The sequence below is a fragment of the Pristiophorus japonicus genome, unplaced genomic scaffold (assembly GCF_044704955.1).
Source record: "Pristiophorus japonicus isolate sPriJap1 unplaced genomic scaffold, sPriJap1.hap1 HAP1_SCAFFOLD_66, whole genome shotgun sequence".
In the NCBI taxonomy this organism is placed as follows: domain Eukaryota; kingdom Metazoa; phylum Chordata; class Chondrichthyes; family Pristiophoridae; genus Pristiophorus; species Pristiophorus japonicus.
In genome coordinates this window covers 1,055,470-1,076,768 of record NW_027254572.1, presented here as the reverse complement: position 1 = coordinate 1,076,768, position 21,299 = coordinate 1,055,470, and the positions used below count along the sequence as shown (strand labels likewise).

The window sequence follows — 21,299 nt, the reverse complement described above, 5'->3', positions numbered from 1 at the left end:
GCTGGAGAAACAGGACGCACTCATATTAAGGGCAGAGTCTGTTTCACGTTGAAGTTGAGATTGACGCTGAATGTATCCATATCCCAATGGAGGTGAGCTCATGCGTGCAGAACGGAAGATGGACTGATCAAGAATTGGCCAGAATCAAACACGGGTTTAGGTTGTCCAATGAGACACTGAGCCGAGCACATCTGAGATGCATGAACTTTACTCAGTTCGGTGAGTTTCACTTTGCTCCTGGGAATCTCCAGAATTTTTGGACGCTGTGTGAACAACGGCGCGCAATCAAACGTTTTAATTTGAAACATGTCGACCGGCTGAGAAGTGTTTTTTTGACTAAAAGTTGTCAGGGCTCGTCCGGGATTTGAACCCGGGACCTCTCGCATTTCAATTATTAAAACCCCTAAGCGAGAATCATACCCCTAGACCAACGAGCCGCCGACAGTAAGGGAGCTAGCTCTCAGATTCTGACCTTCGTTTGCTATTCGGCCCATCGTCCCCCTCTCCATAGTCCTGCTCATGTTTTCCCTTTGATGAATAGATTATTTTTGAGACATTACTTCACCAACGAGCTGCATTCTTGTCAGTAAAAGGTGAATTTGGCAATGTGGTTAAATGTGATTACGGAAAAAAACCGAGTGGAAACGGTTTAACACAATAACGACGAAGTTGAGGGCAGACTGGATCAGCAGTCCATTGCCTGAACTTCTCAGTCACCATATCTCCTATTTGCTGCAACGTCAGACATCCATCCCCTACTTTTTCCATTCAAACAGAAATAATGTGCACGAAAGTCTACTTCACCGCTTGTTTTGCCCGTGCAACCAGATCGACAGTGATGAAAATGTGCCATGAGCTTTTTAAAGCAAACAGCCTTCCTTTACTTTCGGTGAGTGACTGCACGAGATGGTTGGTTTTGAGGCAGAATCAAAATAAAGAATGTAAAATTTCACGCGGCAAGTTAGCTGACCGCGGCAGGACTCGAACCTGCAATCTTTTGATAACATCACAGTTACAATGGAAGTCAGACGACTTATCCATTAGGCCACGCGGCTGCTGCGGCTGGCATGAAATTTGTTGTTTTTTTTATACTGAGAGCAAATTTGGGACAAGGGATCTTTCAAGGAGTGGATTTATGAAAATATGGGCATATTTTGAGTAATGAACCGTTACGCTGCGATATGGATGTGCACGGACACAGGCAATGTCAATGTAGCTTGATACACAACAGTTTAACAATCGGTTATCGCAAGTGAAATCACACTCCTTTTAAAATATACAGGATGATCGCGATTATGAGAAAATACGTCTTAAAGGGGCAGTTGATGAACCGGAACTGACAACCATCCCGTTTGAACAGACACCGAATGATCCAGGACAGGAAGCTCATCCATCTTACACAGCTGTAGAATGGGCCTTCACGGACAGCACTTCCCTTTCAAAAGATTAAAGTCGGATTTCTATCATTCCTGAAGGCAATTGTGCTGTGCGTGAGTGAGCGCGGATCTCAGGACCACGAGTGGCTGGGACGGTTTTTGAAGCCACAGGTGATTGACAGGCAGGAAGGACGGAGGGAAGTAAAATCAACCCAGACAAAAAGACAATTTAAAACATATATATATTTATCACAATAAGAAAATAAATAAATTTACAGTTTTATTGCAAAAAATTGAATTTAGTTTGATTTCAATAAAGAAATAATTATTTCTTAATCTATATGTTTTTGATTGAACGAAGGCTGTGCGACTGCTTGAAATCCACTGGAAATCAGGGCGTGCAGTCAGTAAATACACAAACACGAAAGCCCATGGTGTAAGACAAGCCACGAGCGAAGATGTGGGGAACAAAGGCGATCTTTTAAAGTCGCGAGTGCCTTTCTGCTGGATCTGACAGCAGCTGCGTGTGCTGTGAAAGAGCTCAAATGCAATAGAGCCCAGTGCCGGTAGAACAGAAAAGGCACATTTATTTTGAAAGTTAAAAAGTATGGAATGTATGTTAATATACGCATATATAAATATTAATACATATATTTATATAAACAAAGTCAGTCAGTCAGTCATGTCTTGTCTTGTCTTGATTTGATTTGTATTTGAAAATAAGGAGGAAAGAGCTCATCATGTCACAAAGCCCATCCGCAAGCTCTCGCTCAAATCGCTATGTTTCTAACTTATATAATTTGCCTTCTTTCAGATGTGGAACAGCAAAATCCCACAGCAGATTCTTCTCCTGTCAGGCAGTCCTCGAATGTGTGTTCAATCAAATCAGTGTGGCTTCAAGTTGCATGTAATGCATTTTTTCTCCCATGACATGAAATGCACAGTAAGATCGCGCAGCACGTTTGCACACACTCCCTCGCTACAGAAACACACCAACAAACTAAAATTCCTGCAACCTCCAAAGGCAGTTTTTGAAATTTGTAATTTAAAATCCGGGACAGACAGCACATTCCTTTTAAACAGATACATAATGATCCGATACTGATAGCAACCATTTTGGAGAACAGATAATGACCTCGGACAGACAGGACATCACCTTAAAAGCGATACAGAAACACAGTGAACAAAAACAAAGAATTCTGTAAAACTCAGCTGGTCGTGAACATTCTGTGGATGAAGAACCCGGGCTCACGTTCAGTCAGATGATCATTCCGATATTTTAAGAAAAATGTAAAGTTTACAGATTTCTTCCACGAAAATAGCGCCTGGAAAAAAATAGGCAGCGAGGAAGGACAAAAGGGAATGTCTGTGATACAGTGGAGCGTAGGAGTGATTGAATAATAAATGGCACATTGCGAAAAGGCAAAGTGGGTGGTAAGCGGGAAATAAAATAACAAAGGATGGACTAGAGCAGGTGTTAGTGGGAACAGCAGAACCATTAGCAGACAATGAGCGCGGCTTATGATCCGAGACGTTGAATCGAATGTTGAGGCCAGAACACAATAACATGCCTGGAATGTAGGGTCTGAACGCCCTTTAATCAGACCAGGCAGCTTGCCCAACCCGGATTGATTTCCTGTACGGTTTAAATTCGGCAGCCAAGGGACTAAATCCAAAGCCAGCTTCTCCCATCTTTTCAGCGCTGGAGAAACAGGACGCACTCATATTAAGGGCAGAGTCTGTTTCACGTTGAAGTTGAGATTGACGCTGAATGTATCCACATCCCAATGGAGGTGAGCTCATGCGTGCAGAACGGAAGATGGACTGATCAAGAATTGGCCAGAATCAAACACGGGTTTAGGTTGTCCAATGAGACACTGAGCCGAGCACATCTGAGATGCATGAACTTTACTCAGTTCGGTGAGTTTCACTTTGCTCCTGGGAATCTCCAGGATTTTTGGACGCTGTGTGAACAACGGCGCGCAATCAAACGTTTTAATTTGAAACATGTCGACCGGCTGAGAAGTGTTTTTTTGACTAAAAGTTGTCAGGGCTCGTCCGGGATTTGAACCCGGGACCTCTCGCATTTCAATTATTAAAACCCCTAAGCGAGAATCATACCCCTAGACCAACGAGCCGCCGACAGTAAGGGATCTAGCTCTCAGATTCTGACCTTCGTTTGCTATTCGGCCCATCGTCCCCCTCTCCATCGTCCTGCTCATGTTTTCCCTTTGATGAATAGATTATTCCTTGAGACATTACTTCACCAACGAGCTGCATTCTTGTCAGTAAAAGGTGAATTTGGCAATGAGGTTAAATGTGATTACGGAAAAAAACCGAGTGGAAACGGTTTAACACAATAACGACGAAGTTGAGGGCAGACTGGATCAGCAGTCCATTGCCTGAACTTCTCAGTCACCTTATCTCCTATTTACTGCAACGTCAGATATCCATCCCCTACTTTTTCCATTCAAACAGAAATAATGTGCACGAAAGTCTACTTCACCGCTTGTTTTGCCCGTGCAACCAGATCGACAGTGATGAAAATGTGCCATGAGCTTTTTAAAGCAAACAGCCTTCCTTTACTTTCGGTGAGTGACTGCACGAGATGGTTGGTTTTGAGGCAGAATCAAAATAAAGAATGTAAAATTTCACGCGGCAAGTTAGCTGACTGCGGCAGGACTCGAACCTGCAATCTTTTGATAACATCACAGTTACAATCGAAGTCAGACGACTTATCCATTAGGCCACGCGGCTGCTGCTGCTGGCATGAAATTTGTTGTTTTTTTTATACTGAGAGCAAATTTGGGACAAGGGATCTTTCAAGGAGTGGATTTATGAAAATATGGGCATATTTTGAGTAATGAACCGTAACGCTGCGATATGGATGTGCACGGACACAGGCAACGTCAATGTAGCTTGATACACAACAGTTTAACAATCGGTTATCGCAACTGAAATCACACTCCTTTTAAAATATACAGGATGATCGCGATTATGAGAAAATACGTCTTAAAGGGGCAGTTGATGAACCCGAACTGACAACCATCCCGTTTGAATAGACACCGAATGATCCAGGACAGGAAGCACATCCATCTTACACAGCTGTAGAATGGGCCTTCACGGACAGCACTTCCCTTTCAAAAGATTAAAGTCGGATTTCTATCATTCCTGAAGGCAATTGTGCTGTGCGTGAGTGAGCGCGGATCTCAGGACCACGAGTGGCTGGGACGGTTTTTGAAGCCACAGGTGATTGACAGGCAGGAAGGACGGAGGGAAGTAAAATCAACCCAGACAAAAAGACAATTTAAAACATATATATATTTATCACAATAAGAAAATAAATAAATTTACAGTTTTATTGCAAAAAATTGAATTTAGTTTGATTTCAATAAAGAAATAATTATTTCTTAATCTATATGTTTTTGATTGAACGAAGGCTGTGCGACTGCTTGAAATCCACTGGAAATCAGGGCGTGCAGTCAGTAAATACACAAACACGGAAGCCCATGGTGTAAGACAAGCCACGAGCGAAGATGTGGGGAACAAAGGCGATCTTTTAAAGTCGCGAGTGCCTTTCTGCTGGATCTGACAGCAGCTGCGTGTGCTGTGAAAGAGCTCAAATGCAATAGAGCCCAGTGCCGGTAGAACAGAAAAGGCACATTTATTTTGAAAGTTAAAAAGTATGGAATGTATGTTAATATACGCATATATAAATATTAATACATATATTTATATAAACAAAGTCAGTCAGTCAGTCATGTCTTGTCTTGTCTTGATTTGATTTGTATTTGAAAATAAGGAGGAAAGAGCTCATCATGTCACAAAGCCCATCCGCAAGCTCTCGCTCAAATCGCTATGTTTCTAACTTATATAATTTGCCTTCTTTCAGATGTGGAACAGCAAAATCCCACAGCAGATTCTTCTCCTGTCAGGCAGTCCTCGAATGTGTGTTCAATCAAATCAGTGTGGCTTCAAGTTGCATGTAATGCATTTTTTCTCCCATGACATGAAATGCACAGTAAGATCGCGCAGCACGTTTGCACACACTCCCTCGCTACAGAAACACACCAACAAACTAAAATTCCTGCAACCTCCAAAGGCAGTTTTTGAAATTTGTAATTTAAAATCCGGGACAGACAGCACATTCCTTTTAAACAGATACATAATGATCCGATACTGATAGCAACCATTTTGGAGAGACAGAGAATGACCTCGGACAGACAGGACATCACCTTAAAAGCGATACAGAAACACAGTGAACAAAAACAAAGAATTCTGTAAAACTCAGCTGGTCGTGAACATTCTGTGGATGAAGAACCCGGGCTCACGTTCAGTCAGATGATCATTCCGATATTTTAAGAAAAATGTAAAGTTTACAGATTTCTTCCACGAAAATAGCGCCTGGAAAAAAATAGGCAGCGAGGAAGGACAAAAGGGAATGTCTGTGATACAGTGGAGCGTAGGAGTGATTGAATAATAAATGGCACATTGCGAAAAGGCAAAGTGGGTGGTAAGCGGGAAATAAAATAACAAAGGATGGACTAGAGCAGGTGTTAGTGGGAACAGCAGAACCATTAGCAGACAATGAGCGCGGCTTATGATCCGAGACGTTGAATCGAATGTTGAGGCCAGAACACAATAACATGCCTGGAATGTAGGGTCTGAACGCCCTTTAATCAGACCAGGCAGCTTGCCCACCCCGGATTGATTTCCTGTACGGTTTAAATTCGGCAGCCAAGGGACTAAATCCAAAGCCAGCTTCTCCCATCTTTTCAGCGCTGGAGAAACAGGACGCACTCATATTAAGGGCAGAGTCTGTTTCACGTTGAAGTTGAGATTGACGCTGAATGTATCCACATCCCAATGGAGGTGAGCTCATGCGTGCAGAACGGAAGATGGACTGATCAAGAATTGGCCAGAATCAAACACGGGTTTAGGTTGTCCAATGAGACACTGAGCCGAGCACATCTGAGATGCATGAACTTTACTCAGTTCGGTGAGTTTCACTTTGCTCCTGGGAATCTCCAGGATTTTTGGACGCTGTGTGAACAACGGCGCGCAATCAAACGTTTTAATTTGAAACATGTCGACCGGCTGAGAAGTGTTTTTTTGACTAAAAGTTGTCAGGGCTCGTCCGGGATTTGAACCCGGGACCTCTCGCATTTCAATTATTAAAACCCCTAAGCGAGAATCATACCCCTAGACCAACGAGCCGCCGACAGTAAGGGATCTAGCTCTCAGATTCTGACCTTCGTTTGCTATTCGGCCCATCGTCCCCCTCTCCATCGTCCTGCTCATGTTTTCCCTTTGATGAATAGATTATTCCTTGAGACATTACTTCACCAACGAGCTGCATTCTTGTCAGTAAAAGGTGAATTTGGCAATGAGGTTAAATGTGATTACGGAAAAAAACCGAGTGGAAACGGTTTAACACAATAACGACGAAGTTGAGGGCAGACTGGATCAGCAGTCCATTGCCTGAACTTCTCAGTCACCTTATCTCCTATTTACTGCAACGTCAGATATCCATCCCCTACTTTTTCCATTCAAACAGAAATAATGTGCACGAAAGTCTACTTCACCGCTTGTTTTGCCCGTGCAACCAGATCGACAGTGATGAAAATGTGCCATGAGCTTTTTAAAGCAAACAGCCTTCCTTTACTTTCGGTGAGTGACTGCACGAGATGGTTGGTTTTGAGGCAGAATCAAAATAAAGAATGTAAAATTTCACGCGGCAAGTTAGCTGACTGCGGCAGGACTCGAACCTGCAATCTTTTGATAACATCACAGTTACAATCGAAGTCAGACGACTTATCCATTAGGCCACGCGGCTGCTGCTGCTGGCATGAAATTTGTTGTTTTTTTTATACTGAGAGCAAATTTGGGACAAGGGATCTTTCAAGGAGTGGATTTATGAAAATATGGGCATATTTTGAGTAATGAACCGTAACGCTGCGATATGGATGTGCACGGACACAGGCAACGTCAATGTAGCTTGATACACAACAGTTTAACAATCGGTTATCGCAACTGAAATCACACTCCTTTTAAAATATACAGGATGATCGCGATTATGAGAAAATACGTCTTAAAGGGGCAGTTGATGAACCCGAACTGACAACCATCCCGTTTGAATAGACACCGAATGATCCAGGACAGGAAGCACATCCATCTTACACAGCTGTAGAATGGGCCTTCACGGACAGCACTTCCCTTTCAAAAGATTAAAGTCGGATTTCTATCATTCCTGAAGGCAATTGTGCTGTGCGTGAGTGAGCGCGGATCTCAGGACCACGAGTGGCTGGGACGGTTTTTGAAGCCACAGGTGATTGACAGGCAGGAAGGACGGAGGGAAGTAAAATCAACCCAGACAAAAAGACAATTTAAAACATATATATATTTATCACAATAAGAAAATAAATAAATTTACAGTTTTATTGCAAAAAATTGAATTTAGTTTGATTTCAATAAAGAAATAATTATTTCTTAATCTATATGTTTTTGATTGAACGAAGGCTGTGCGACTGCTTGAAATCCACTGGAAATCAGGGCGTGCAGTCAGTAAATACACAAACACGGAAGCCCATGGTGTAAGACAAGCCACGAGCGAAGATGTGGGGAACAAAGGCGATCTTTTAAAGTCGCGAGTGCCTTTCTGCTGGATCTGACAGCAGCTGCGTGTGCTGTGAAAGAGCTCAAATGCAATAGAGCCCAGTGCCGGTAGAACAGAAAAGGCACATTTATTTTGAAAGTTAAAAAGTATGGAATGTATGTTAATATACGCATATATAAATATTAATACATATATTTATATAAACAAAGTCAGTCAGTCAGTCATGTCTTGTCTTGTCTTGATTTGATTTGTATTTGAAAATAAGGAGGAAAGAGCTCATCATGTCACAAAGCCCATCCGCAAGCTCTCGCTCAAATCGCTATGTTTCTAACTTATATAATTTGCCTTCTTTCAGATGTGGAACAGCAAAATCCCACAGCAGATTCTTCTCCTGTCAGGCAGTCCTCGAATGTGTGTTCAATCAAATCAGTGTGGCTTCAAGTTGCATGTAATGCATTTTTTCTCCCATGACATGAAATGCACAGTAAGATCGCGCAGCACGTTTGCACACACTCCCTCGCTACAGAAACACACCAACAAACTAAAATTCCTGCAACCTCCAAAGGCAGTTTTTGAAATTTGTAATTTAAAATCCGGGACAGACAGCACATTCCTTTTAAACAGATACATAATGATCCGATACTGATAGCAACCATTTTGGAGAGACAGAGAATGACCTCGGACAGACAGGACATCACCTTAAAAGCGATACAGAAACACAGTGAACAAAAACAAAGAATTCTGTAAAACTCAGCTGGTCGTGAACATTCTGTGGATGAAGAACCCGGGCTCACGTTCAGTCAGATGATCATTCCGATATTTTAAGAAAAATGTAAAGTTTACAGATTTCTTCCACGAAAATAGCGCCTGGAAAAAAATAGGCAGCGAGGAAGGACAAAAGGGAATGTCTGTGATACAGTGGAGCGTAGGAGTGATTGAATAATAAATGGCACATTGCGAAAAGGCAAAGTGGGTGGTAAGCGGGAAATAAAATAACAAAGGATGGACTAGAGCAGGTGTTAGTGGGAACAGCAGAACCATTAGCAGACAATGAGCGCGGCTTATGATCCGAGACGTTGAATCGAATGTTGAGGCCAGAACACAATAACATGCCTGGAATGTAGGGTCTGAACGCCCTTTAATCAGACCAGGCAGCTTGCCCACCCCGGATTGATTTCCTGTACGGTTTAAATTCGGCAGCCAAGGGACTAAATCCAAAGCCAGCTTCTCCCATCTTTTCAGCGCTGGAGAAACAGGACGCACTCATATTAAGGGCAGAGTCTGTTTCACGTTGAAGTTGAGATTGACGCTGAATGTATCCACATCCCAATGGAGGTGAGCTCATGCGTGCAGAACGGAAGATGGACTGATCAAGAATTGGCCAGAATCAAACACGGGTTTAGGTTGTCCAATGAGACACTGAGCCGAGCACATCTGAGATGCATGAACTTTACTCAGTTCGGTGAGTTTCACTTTGCTCCTGGGAATCTCCAGGATTTTTGGACGCTGTGTGAACAACGGCGCGCAATCAAACGTTTTAATTTGAAACATGTCGACCGGCTGAGAAGTGTTTTTTTGACTAAAAGTTGTCAGGGCTCGTCCGGGATTTGAACCCGGGACCTCTCGCATTTCAATTATTAAAACCCCTAAGCGAGAATCATACCCCTAGACCAACGAGCCGCCGACAGTAAGGGATCTAGCTCTCAGATTCTGACCTTCGTTTGCTATTCGGCCCATCGTCCCCCTCTCCATCGTCCTGCTCATGTTTTCCCTTTGATGAATAGATTATTCCTTGAGACATTACTTCACCAACGAGCTGCATTCTTGTCAGTAAAAGGTGAATTTGGCAATGAGGTTAAATGTGATTACGGAAAAAAACCGAGTGGAAACGGTTTAACACAATAACGACGAAGTTGAGGGCAGACTGGATCAGCAGTCCATTGCCTGAACTTCTCAGTCACCTTATCTCCTATTTACTGCAACGTCAGATATCCATCCCCTACTTTTTCCATTCAAACAGAAATAATGTGCACGAAAGTCTACTTCACCGCTTGTTTTGCCCGTGCAACCAGATCGACAGTGATGAAAATGTGCCATGAGCTTTTTAAAGCAAACAGCCTTCCTTTACTTTCGGTGAGTGACTGCACGAGATGGTTGGTTTTGAGGCAGAATCAAAATAAAGAATGTAAAATTTCACGCGGCAAGTTAGCTGACTGCGGCAGGACTCGAACCTGCAATCTTTTGATAACATCACAGTTACAATCGAAGTCAGACGACTTATCCATTAGGCCACGCGGCTGCTGCTGCTGGCATGAAATTTGTTGTTTTTTTTATACTGAGAGCAAATTTGGGACAAGGGATCTTTCAAGGAGTGGATTTATGAAAATATGGGCATATTTTGAGTAATGAACCGTAACGCTGCGATATGGATGTGCACGGACACAGGCAACGTCAATGTAGCTTGATACACAACAGTTTAACAATCGGTTATCGCAACTGAAATCACACTCCTTTTAAAATATACAGGATGATCGCGATTATGAGAAAATACGTCTTAAAGGGGCAGTTGATGAACCCGAACTGACAACCATCCCGTTTGAATAGACACCGAATGATCCAGGACAGGAAGCACATCCATCTTACACAGCTGTAGAATGGGCCTTCACGGACAGCACTTCCCTTTCAAAAGATTAAAGTCGGATTTCTATCATTCCTGAAGGCAATTGTGCTGTGCGTGAGTGAGCGCGGATCTCAGGACCACGAGTGGCTGGGACGGTTTTTGAAGCCACAGGTGATTGACAGGCAGGAAGGACGGAGGGAAGTAAAATCAACCCAGACAAAAAGACAATTTAAAACATATATATATTTATCACAATAAGAAAATAAATAAATTTACAGTTTTATTGCAAAAAATTGAATTTAGTTTGATTTCAATAAAGAAATAATTATTTCTTAATCTATATGTTTTTGATTGAACGAAGGCTGTGCGACTGCTTGAAATCCACTGGAAATCAGGGCGTGCAGTCAGTAAATACACAAACACGGAAGCCCATGGTGTAAGACAAGCCACGAGCGAAGATGTGGGGAACAAAGGCGATCTTTTAAAGTCGCGAGTGCCTTTCTGCTGGATCTGACAGCAGCTGCGTGTGCTGTGAAAGAGCTCAAATGCAATAGAGCCCAGTGCCGGTAGAACAGAAAAGGCACATTTATTTTGAAAGTTAAAAAGTATGGAATGTATGTTAATATACGCATATATAAATATTAATACATATATTTATATAAACAAAGTCAGTCAGTCAGTCATGTCTTGTCTTGTCTTGATTTGATTTGTATTTGAAAATAAGGAGGAAAGAGCTCATCATGTCACAAAGCCCATCCGCAAGCTCTCGCTCAAATCGCTATGTTTCTAACTTATATAATTTGCCTTCTTTCAGATGTGGAACAGCAAAATCCCACAGCAGATTCTTCTCCTGTCAGGCAGTCCTCGAATGTGTGTTCAATCAAATCAGTGTGGCTTCAAGTTGCATGTAATGCATTTTTTCTCCCATGACATGAAATGCACAGTAAGATCGCGCAGCACGTTTGCACACACTCCCTCGCTACAGAAACACACCAACAAACTAAAATTCCTGCAACCTCCAAAGGCAGTTTTTGAAATTTGTAATTTAAAATCCGGGACAGACAGCACATTCCTTTTAAACAGATACATAATGATCCGATACTGATAGCAACCATTTTGGAGAGACAGAGAATGACCTCGGACAGACAGGACATCACCTTAAAAGCGATACAGAAACACAGTGAACAAAAACAAAGAATTCTGTAAAACTCAGTTGGTCGTGAACATTCTGTGGATGAAGAACCCGGGCTCACGTTCAGTCAGATGATCATTCCGATATTTTAAGAAAAATGTAAAGTTTACAGATTTCTTCCACGAAAATAGCGCCTGGAAAAAAATAGGCAGCGAGGAAGGACAAAAGGGAATGTCTGTGATACAGTGGAGCGTAGGAGTGATTGAATAATAAATGGCACATTGCGAAAAGGCAAAGTGGGTGGTAAGCGGGAAATAAAATAACAAAGGATGGACTAGAGCAGGTGTTAGTGGGAACAGCAGAACCATTAGCAGACAATGAGCGCGGCTTATGATCCGAGACGTTGAATCGAATGTTGAGGCCAGAACACAATAACATGCCTGGAATGTAGGGTCTGAACGCCCTTTAATCAGACCAGGCAGCTTGCCCACCCCGGATTGATTTCCTGTACGGTTTAAATTCGGCAGCCAAGGGACTAAATCCAAAGCCAGCTTCTCCCATCTTTTCAGCGCTGGAGAAACAGGACGCACTCATATTAAGGGCAGAGTCTGTTTCACGTTGAAGTTGAGATTGACGCTGAATGTATCCACATCCCAATGGAGGTGAGCTCATGCGTGCAGAACGGAAGATGGACTGATCAAGAATTGGCCAGAATCAAACACGGGTTTAGGTTGTCCAATGAGACACTGAGCCGAGCACATCTGAGATGCATGAACTTTACTCAGTTCGGTGAGTTTCACTTTGCTCCTGGGAATCTCCAGGATTTTTGGACGCTGTGTGAACAACGGCGCGCAATCAAACGTTTTAATTTGAAACATGTCGACCGGCTGAGAAGTGTTTTTTTGACTAAAAGTTGTCAGGGCTCGTCCGGGATTTGAACCCGGGACCTCTCGCATTTCAATTATTAAAACCCCTAAGCGAGAATCATACCCCTAGACCAACGAGCCGCCGACAGTAAGGGATCTAGCTCTCAGATTCTGACCTTCGTTTGCTATTCGGCCCATCGTCCCCCTCTCCATCGTCCTGCTCATGTTTTCCCTTTGATGAATAGATTATTCCTTGAGACATTACTTCACCAACGAGCTGCATTCTTGTCAGTAAAAGGTGAATTTGGCAATGAGGTTAAATGTGATTACGGAAAAAAACCGAGTGGAAACGGTTTAACACAATAACGACGAAGTTGAGGGCAGACTGGATCAGCAGTCCATTGCCTGAACTTCTCAGTCACCTTATCTCCTATTTACTGCAACGTCAGATATCCATCCCCTACTTTTTCCATTCAAACAGAAATAATGTGCACGAAAGTCTACTTCACCGCTTGTTTTGCCCGTGCAACCAGATCGACAGTGATGAAAATGTGCCATGAGCTTTTTAAAGCAAACAGCCTTCCTTTACTTTCGGTGAGTGACTGCACGAGATGGTTGGTTTTGAGGCAGAATCAAAATAAAGAATGTAAAATTTCACGCGGCAAGTTAGCTGACTGCGGCAGGACTCGAACCTGCAATCTTTTGATAACATCACAGTTACAATCGAAGTCAGACGACTTATCCATTAGGCCACGCGGCTGCTGCTGCTGGCATGAAATTTGTTGTTTTTTTTATACTGAGAGCAAATTTGGGACAAGGGATCTTTCAAGGAGTGGATTTATGAAAATATGGGCATATTTTGAGTAATGAACCGTAACGCTGCGATATGGATGTGCACGGACACAGGCAACGTCAATGTAGCTTGATACACAACAGTTTAACAATCGGTTATCGCAACTGAAATCACACTCCTTTTAAAATATACAGGATGATCGCGATTATGAGAAAATACGTCTTAAAGGGGCAGTTGATGAACCCGAACTGACAACCATCCCGTTTGAATAGACACCGAATGATCCAGGACAGGAAGCACATCCATCTTACACAGCTGTAGAATGGGCCTTCACGGACAGCACTTCCCTTTCAAAAGATTAAAGTCGGATTTCTATCATTCCTGAAGGCAATTGTGCTGTGCGTGAGTGAGCGCGGATCTCAGGACCACGAGTGGCTGGGACGGTTTTTGAAGCCACAGGTGATTGACAGGCAGGAAGGACGGAGGGAAGTAAAATCAACCCAGACAAAAAGACAATTTAAAACATATATATATTTATCACAATAAGAAAATAAATAAATTTACAGTTTTATTGCAAAAAATTGAATTTAGTTTTATTTCAATAAATAAATAATTATTTCTTAATCTATATGTTTTTGATTGAACGAAGGCTGTGCGACTGCTTGAAATCCACTGGAAATCAGGGCGTGCAGTCAGTAAATACACAAACACGGAAGCCCATGGTGTAAGACAAGCCACGAGCGAAGATGTGGGGAACAAAGGCGATCTTTTAAAGTCGCGAGTGCCTTTCTGCTGGATCTGACAGCAGCTGCGTGTGCTGTGAAAGAGCTCAAATGCAATAGAGCCCAGTGCCGGTAGAACAGAAAAGGCACATTTATTTTGAAAGTTAAAAAGTATGGAATGTATGTTAATATACGCATATATAAATATTAATACATATATTTATATAAACAAAGTCAGTCAGTCAGTCATGTCTTGTCTTGTCTTGATTTGATTTGTATTTGAAAATAAGGAGGAAAGAGCTCATCATGTCACAAAGCCCATCCGCAAGCTCTCGCTCAAATCGCTATGTTTCTAACTTATATAATTTGCCTTCTTTCAGATGTGGAACAGCAAAATCCCACAGCAGATTCTTCTCCTGTCAGGCAGTCCTCGAATGTGTGTTCAATCAAATCAGTGTGGCTTCAAGTTGCATGTAATGCATTTTTTCTCCCATGACATGAAATGCACAGTAAGATCGCGCAGCACGTTTGCACACACTCCCTCGCTACAGAAACACACCAACAAACTAAAATTCCTGCAACCTCCAAAGGCAGTTTTTGAAATTTGTAATTTAAAATCCGGGACAGACAGCACATTCCTTTTAAACAGATACATAATGATCCGATACTGATAGCAACCATTTTGGAGAGACAGAGAATGACCTCGGACAGACAGGACATCACCTTAAAAGCGATACAGAAACACAGTGAACAAAAACAAAGAATTCTGTAAAACTCAGCTGGTCGTGAACATTCTGTGGATGAAGAACCCGGGCTCACGTTCAGTCAGATGATCATTCCGACATTTTAAGAAAAATGTAAAGTTTACAGATTTCTTCCACGAAAATAGCGCCTGGAAAAAAATAGGCAGCGAGGAAGGACAAAAGGGAATGTCTGTGATACAGTGGAGCGTAGGAGTGATTGAATAATAAATGGCACAATGCGAAAAGGCAAAGTGGGTGGTAAGCGGGCAATAAAATAACAAAGGATGGACTAGAGCAGGTGTTAGTGGGAACAGCAGAACCATTAGCAGACAATGAGCGCGGCTTATGATCCGAGACGTTGAATCGAATGTTGAGGCCAGAACACAATAACATGCCTGGAATGTAGGGTCTGAACGCCTTTTAATCAGACCAGGCAGCTTGCCCACCCCGGATTGATTTCCTGTACGGTTTAAATTCGGCAGCCAAGGGACTAAATCCAAAGCCAGCTTCTCCCATCTTTTCAGCGCTGGAGAAACAGGACGCACTCATATTAAGGGCAGAGTCTGTTTCACGTTGAAGTTGAGATTGACGCTGAATGTATCCATATCCCAATGGAGGTGAGCTCATGCGTGCAGAACGGAAGATGGACTGATCAAGAATTGGCCAGAATCAAACACGGGTTTAGGTTGTCCAATGAGACACTGAGCCGAGCACATCTGAGATGCATGAACTTTACTCAGTTCGGTGAGTTTCACTTTGCTCCTGGGAATCTCCAGGATTTTTGGACGCTGTGTGAACAACGGCGCGCAATCAAACGTTTTAATTTGAAACATGTCGACCGGCTGAGAAGTGTTTTTTTGACTAAAAGTTGTCAGGGCTCGTCCGGGATTTGAACCCGGGACCTCTCGCATTTCAATTATTAAAACCCCTAAGCGAGAATCATACCCCTAGACCAACGAGCCGCCGACAGTAAGGGATCTAGCTCTCAGATTCTGACCTTCGTTTGCTATTCGGCCCATCGTCCCCCTCTCCATAGTCCTGCTCATGTTTTCCCTTTGATGAATAGATTATTCTTTGAGACATTACTTCACCAACGAGCTGCATTCTTGTCAGTAAAAGGTGAATTTGGCAATGAGGTTAAATGTGATTACGGAAAAAAACCGAGTGGAAACGGTTTAACACAATAACGACGAAGTTGAGGGCAGACTGGATCAGCAGTCCATTGCCTGAACTTCTCAGTCACCTTATCTCCTATTTACTGCAACGTCAGACATCCATCCCCTACTTTTTCCATTCAAACAGAAATAATGTGCACGAAAGTCTACTTCACCGCTTGTTTTGCCCGTGCAACCAGATCGACAGTGATGAAAATGTGCCATGAGCTTTTTAAAGCAAACAGCCTTCCTTTACTTTCGGTGAGTGACTGCACGAGATGGTTGGTTTTGAGGCAGAATCAAAATAAAGAATGTAAAATTTCACGCGGCAAGTTAGCTGACCGCGGCAGGACTCGAACCTGCAATCTTTTGATAACATCACAGTTACAATCGAAGTCAGACGACTTATCCATTAGGCCACGCGGCTGCTGCTGCTGGCATGAAATTTGTTCTTTTTTTTTTTACTGAGAGCAAATTTGGGACAAGGGATCTTTCAAGGAGTGGATTTATGAAAATATGGGCATATTTTGAGTAATGAAACGTTACGCTGCGATATGGATGTGCACGGACACAGGCAACGTCAATGTAGCTTGATACACAACAGTTTAACAATCGGTTATCGCAACTGAAATCACACTCCTTTTAAAATATACAGGATGATCGCGATTATGAGAAAATACGTCTTAAAGGGGCAGTTGATGAACCGGAACTGACAACCATCCCGTTTGAACAGACACCGAATGATCCAGGACAGGAAGCACATCCATCTTACACAGCTGTAGAATGGGCCTTCACGGACAGCACTTCCCTTTCAAAAGATTAAAGTCGGATTTCTATCATTCCTGAAGGCAATTGTGCTGTGCGTGAGTGAGCGCGGATCTCAGGACCACGAGTGGCTGGGACGGTTTTTGAAGCCACAGGTGATTGACAGGCAGGAAGGACGGAGGGAAGTAAAATCAACCCAGACAAAAAGACAATTTAAAACATATATATATTTATCACAATAAGAAAATAAATAAATTTACAGTTTTATTGCAAAAAATTGAATTTAGTTTGATTTCAATAAAGAAATAATTATTTCTTAATCTATATGTTTTTGATTGAACGAAGGCTGTGCGACTGCTTGAAATCCACTGGAAATCAGGGCGTGCAGTCAGTAAATACACAAACACGAAAGCCCATGGTGTAAGACAAGCCACGAGCGAAGATGTGGGGAACAAAGGCGATCTTTTAAAGTCGCGAGTGCCTTTCTGCTGGATCTGACAGCAGCTGCGTGTGCTGTGAAAGAGCTCAAATGCAATAGAGCCCAGTGCCGGTAGAACAGAAAAGGCACATTTATTTTGAAAGTTAAAAAGTATGGAATGTATGTTAATATACGCATATATAAATATTAATACATATATTTATATAAACAAAGTCAGTCAGTCAGTCATGTCTTGTCTTGTCTTGATTTGATTTGTATTTGAAAATAAGGAGGAAAGAGCTCATCATGTCACAAAGCCCATCCGCAAGCTCTCGCTCAAATCGCTATGTTTCTAACTTATATAATTTGCCTTCTTTCAGATGTGGAACAGCAAAATCCCACAGCAGATTCTTCTCCTGTCAGGCAGTCCTCGAATGTGTGTTCAATCAAATCAGTGTGGCTTCAAGTTGCATGTAATGCATTTTTTCTCCCATGACATGAAATGCACAGTAAGATCGCGCAGCACGTTTGCACACACTCCCTCGCTACAGAAACACACCAACAAACTAAAATTCCTGCAACCTCCAAAGGCAGTTTTTGAAATTTGTAATTTAAAATCCGGGACAGACAGCACATTCCTTTTAAACAGATACATAATGATCCGATACTGATAGCAACCATTTTGGAGAGACAGAGAATGACCTCGGACAGACAGGACATCACCTTAAAAGCGGTACAGAAACACAGTGAACAAAAACAAAGAATTCTGTAAAACTCAGCTGGTCGTGAACATTCTGTGGATGAAGAACCCGGGCTCACGTTCAGTCAGATGATCATTCCGATATTTTAAGAAAAATGTAAAGTTTACAGATTTCTTCCACGAAAATAGCGCCTGGAAATAAATAGGCAGCGAGGAAGGACAAAAGGGAATGTCTGTGATACAGTGGAGCGTAGGAGTGATTGAATAATAAATGGCACAATGCGAAAAGGCAAAGTGGGTGGTAAGCGGGCAATAAAATAACAAAGGATGGACTAGAGCAGGTGTTAGTGGGAACAGCAGAACCATTAGCAGATAATGAGCGCGGCTTATGATCCGAGACGTTGAATCGAATGTTGAGGCCAGAACACAATAACATGCCTGGAATGTAGGGTCTGAACGCCTTTTAATCAGACCAGGCAGCTTGCCCACCCCGGATTGATTTCCTGTACGGTTTAAATTCGGCAGCCAAGGGACTAAATCCAAAGCCAGCTTCTCCCATCTTTTCAGCGCTGGAGAAACAGGACGCACTCATATTAAGGGCAGAGTCTGTTTCACGTTGAAGTTGAGATTGACGCTGAATGTATCCATATCCCAATGGAGGTGAGCTCATGCGTGCAGAACGGAAGATGGACTGATCAAGAATTGGCCAGAATCAAACACGGGTTTAGGTTGTCCAATGAGACACTGAGCCGAGCACATCTGAGATGCATGAACTTTACTCAGTTCGGTGAGTTTCACTTTGCTCCTGGGAATCTCCAGGATTTTTGGACGCTGTGTGAACAACGGCGCGCAATCAAACGTTTTAATTTGAAACATGTCGACCGGCTGAGAAGTGTTTTTTTGACTAAAAGTTGTCAGGGCTCGTCCGGGATTTGAACCCGGGACCTCTCGCATTTCAATTATTAAAACCCCTAAGCGAGAATCATACCCCTAGTCCAACGAGCCGCCGAGAGTAAGGGATCTAGCTCTCAGATTCTGACCTTCGTTTGCTATTCGGCCCATCGTCCCCCTCTCCATAGTCCTGCTCATGTTTTCCCTTTGATGAATAGATTATTCTTTGAGACATTACTTCACCAACGAGCTGCATTCTTGTCAGTAAAAGGTGAATTTGGCAATGAGGTTAAATGTGATTACGGAAAAAAACCGAGTGGAAACGGTTTAACACAATAACGACGAAGTTGAGGGCAGACTGGATCAGCAGTACATTGCCTGAACTTGTCAGTCACCTTATCTCCTATTTACTGCAACGTCAGACATCCATCCCCTACTTTTTCCATTCAAACAGAAATAATGTGCACGAAAGTCTACTTCACCGCTTGTTTTGCCCGTGCAACCAGATCGACAGTGATGAAAATGTGCCATGAGCTTTTTAAAGCAAACAGCCTTCCTTTACTTTCGGTGAGTGAATGCACGAGATGGTTGGTTTTGAGGCAGAATCAAAATAAAGAATGTAAAATTTCACGCGGCAAGTTAGCTGACCGCGGCAGGACTCGAACCTGCAATCTTTTGATAACATCACAGTTACAATCGAAGTCAGACGAACTATCCATTAGGCCACGCGGCTGCTGCTGCTGGCATGAAATTTGTTGTTTTTTTTATACTGAGAGCAAATTTGGGACAAGGGATTTTTCAAGGAGTGGATTTATGAAAATATGGGCATATTTTGAGTAATGAACCGTTACGCTGCGATATGGATGTGCACGGACACAGGCAACGTCAATGTAGCTTGATACACAACAGTTTAACAATCGGTTATAGCAACTGAAATCACACTCCTTTTAAAATATACAGGATGATCGCGATTATGAGAAAATACGTCTTAAAGGGGCAGTTGATGAACCGGAACTGACAACCATCCCGTTTGAACAGACACCGAATGATCCAGGACAGGAAGCACATCCATCTTACACACCTGTAGAATGGGCCTTCACGGACAGCACTTCCCTTTCAAAAGATTAAAGTCGGATTTCTATCATTCCTGAAGGCAATTGTGCTGTGCGTGAGTGAGCGCGGATCTCAGGACCACGAGTGGCTGGGACGGTTTTTGAAGCCACAGGTGATTGACAGGCAGGAAGGACGGAGGGAAGTAAAATCAACCCAGACAAAAAGACAATTTAAAACATATATATATTTATCACAATAAGAAAATAAATAAATTTACAGTTTTATTGCAAAAAATTGAATTTAGTTTGATTTCAATAAAGAAATAATTATTTCTTAATCTATATGTTTTTGATTGAACGAAGGCTGTGCGACTGCTTGAAATCCACTGGAAATCAGGGCGTGCAGTCAGTAAATACACAAACACGAAAGCCCATGGTGTAAGACAAGCCACGAGCGAAGATGTGGGGAACAAAGGCGATCTTTTAAAGTCGCGAGTGCCTTTCTGCTGGATCTGACAGCAGCTGCGTGTGCTGTGAAAGAGCTCAAATGCAATAGAGCCCAGTGCCGGTAGAACAGAAAAGGCACATTTATTTTGAAAGTTAAAAAGTATGGAATGTATGTTAATATACGCATATATAAATATTAATACATATATTTATATAAACAAAGTCAGTCAGTCAGTCATGTCTTGTCTTGTCTTGATTTGATTTGTATTTGAAAATAAGGAGGAAAGAGCTCATCATGTCACAAAGCCCATCCGCAAGCTCTCGCTCAAATCGCTATGTTTCTAACTTATATAATTTGCCTTCTTTCAGATGTGGAACAGCAAAATCCCACAGCAGATTCTTCTCCTGTCAGGCAGTCCTCGAATGTGTGTTCAATCAAATCAGTGTGGCTTCAAGTTGCATGTAATGCATTTTTTCTCCCATGACATGAAATGCACAGTAAGATCGCGCATAACGTTTGCACACACTCCCTCGCTACAGAAACACACCAACAAACTAAAATTCCTGCAACCTCCAAAGGCAGTTTTTGAAATTTGTAATTTAAAATCCGGGACAGACAGCACATTCCTTTTAAACAGATACATAATGATCCGATACTGATAGCAACCATTTTGGAGAGACAGAGAATGACCTCGGACAGACAGGACATCACCTTAAAAGCGATACAGAAACACAGTGAACAAAAACAAAGAATTCTGTAAAACTCAGCTGGTCGTGAACATTCTGTGGATGAAGAACCCGGGCTCACGTTCAGTCAGATGATCATTCCGATATTTTAAGAAAAATGTAAAGTTTACAGATTTCTTCCACGAAAATAGCGCCTGGAAAAAAATAGGCAGCGAGGAAGGACAAAAGGGAATGTCTGTGATACAGTGGAGCGTAGGAGTGATTGAATAATAAATGGCACAATGCGAAAAGGCAAAGTGGGTGGTAAGCGGGCAATA

General features: G+C 42.4%; 6 non-coding genes across 6 annotated transcripts; all 6 read right to left on the bottom strand.

Moving 5' to 3' along the window:
* Positions 1–349: 349 nt before the first annotated feature.
* Positions 350–437, bottom strand: trnap-agg (transfer RNA proline (anticodon AGG)). The gene is given in 2 exon segments: positions 350–385; positions 402–437. It is a non-coding gene; the product is annotated as a tRNA-Pro (tRNA).
* Positions 438–3,426: 2,989 nt separating this feature from the next.
* On the bottom strand, positions 3,427–3,514 carry trnap-agg (transfer RNA proline (anticodon AGG)). The gene is given in 2 exon segments: positions 3,427–3,462; positions 3,479–3,514. It is a non-coding gene; the product is annotated as a tRNA-Pro (tRNA).
* A 2,991-nt stretch (positions 3,515–6,505) lies between these two features.
* trnap-agg (transfer RNA proline (anticodon AGG)) lies at positions 6,506–6,593 on the bottom strand. The gene is given in 2 exon segments: positions 6,506–6,541; positions 6,558–6,593. It is a non-coding gene; the product is annotated as a tRNA-Pro (tRNA).
* A 2,991-nt stretch (positions 6,594–9,584) lies between these two features.
* On the bottom strand, positions 9,585–9,672 carry trnap-agg (transfer RNA proline (anticodon AGG)). The gene is given in 2 exon segments: positions 9,585–9,620; positions 9,637–9,672. It is a non-coding gene; the product is annotated as a tRNA-Pro (tRNA).
* Positions 9,673–12,663: 2,991 nt separating this feature from the next.
* Positions 12,664–12,751, bottom strand: trnap-agg (transfer RNA proline (anticodon AGG)). The gene is given in 2 exon segments: positions 12,664–12,699; positions 12,716–12,751. It is a non-coding gene; the product is annotated as a tRNA-Pro (tRNA).
* Positions 12,752–15,742: 2,991 nt separating this feature from the next.
* Positions 15,743–15,830, bottom strand: trnap-agg (transfer RNA proline (anticodon AGG)). Its single transcript is given in 2 exon segments — positions 15,743–15,778; positions 15,795–15,830. It is a non-coding gene; the product is annotated as a tRNA-Pro (tRNA).
* Between the last annotated feature and the right edge of the window lie 5,469 nt (positions 15,831–21,299).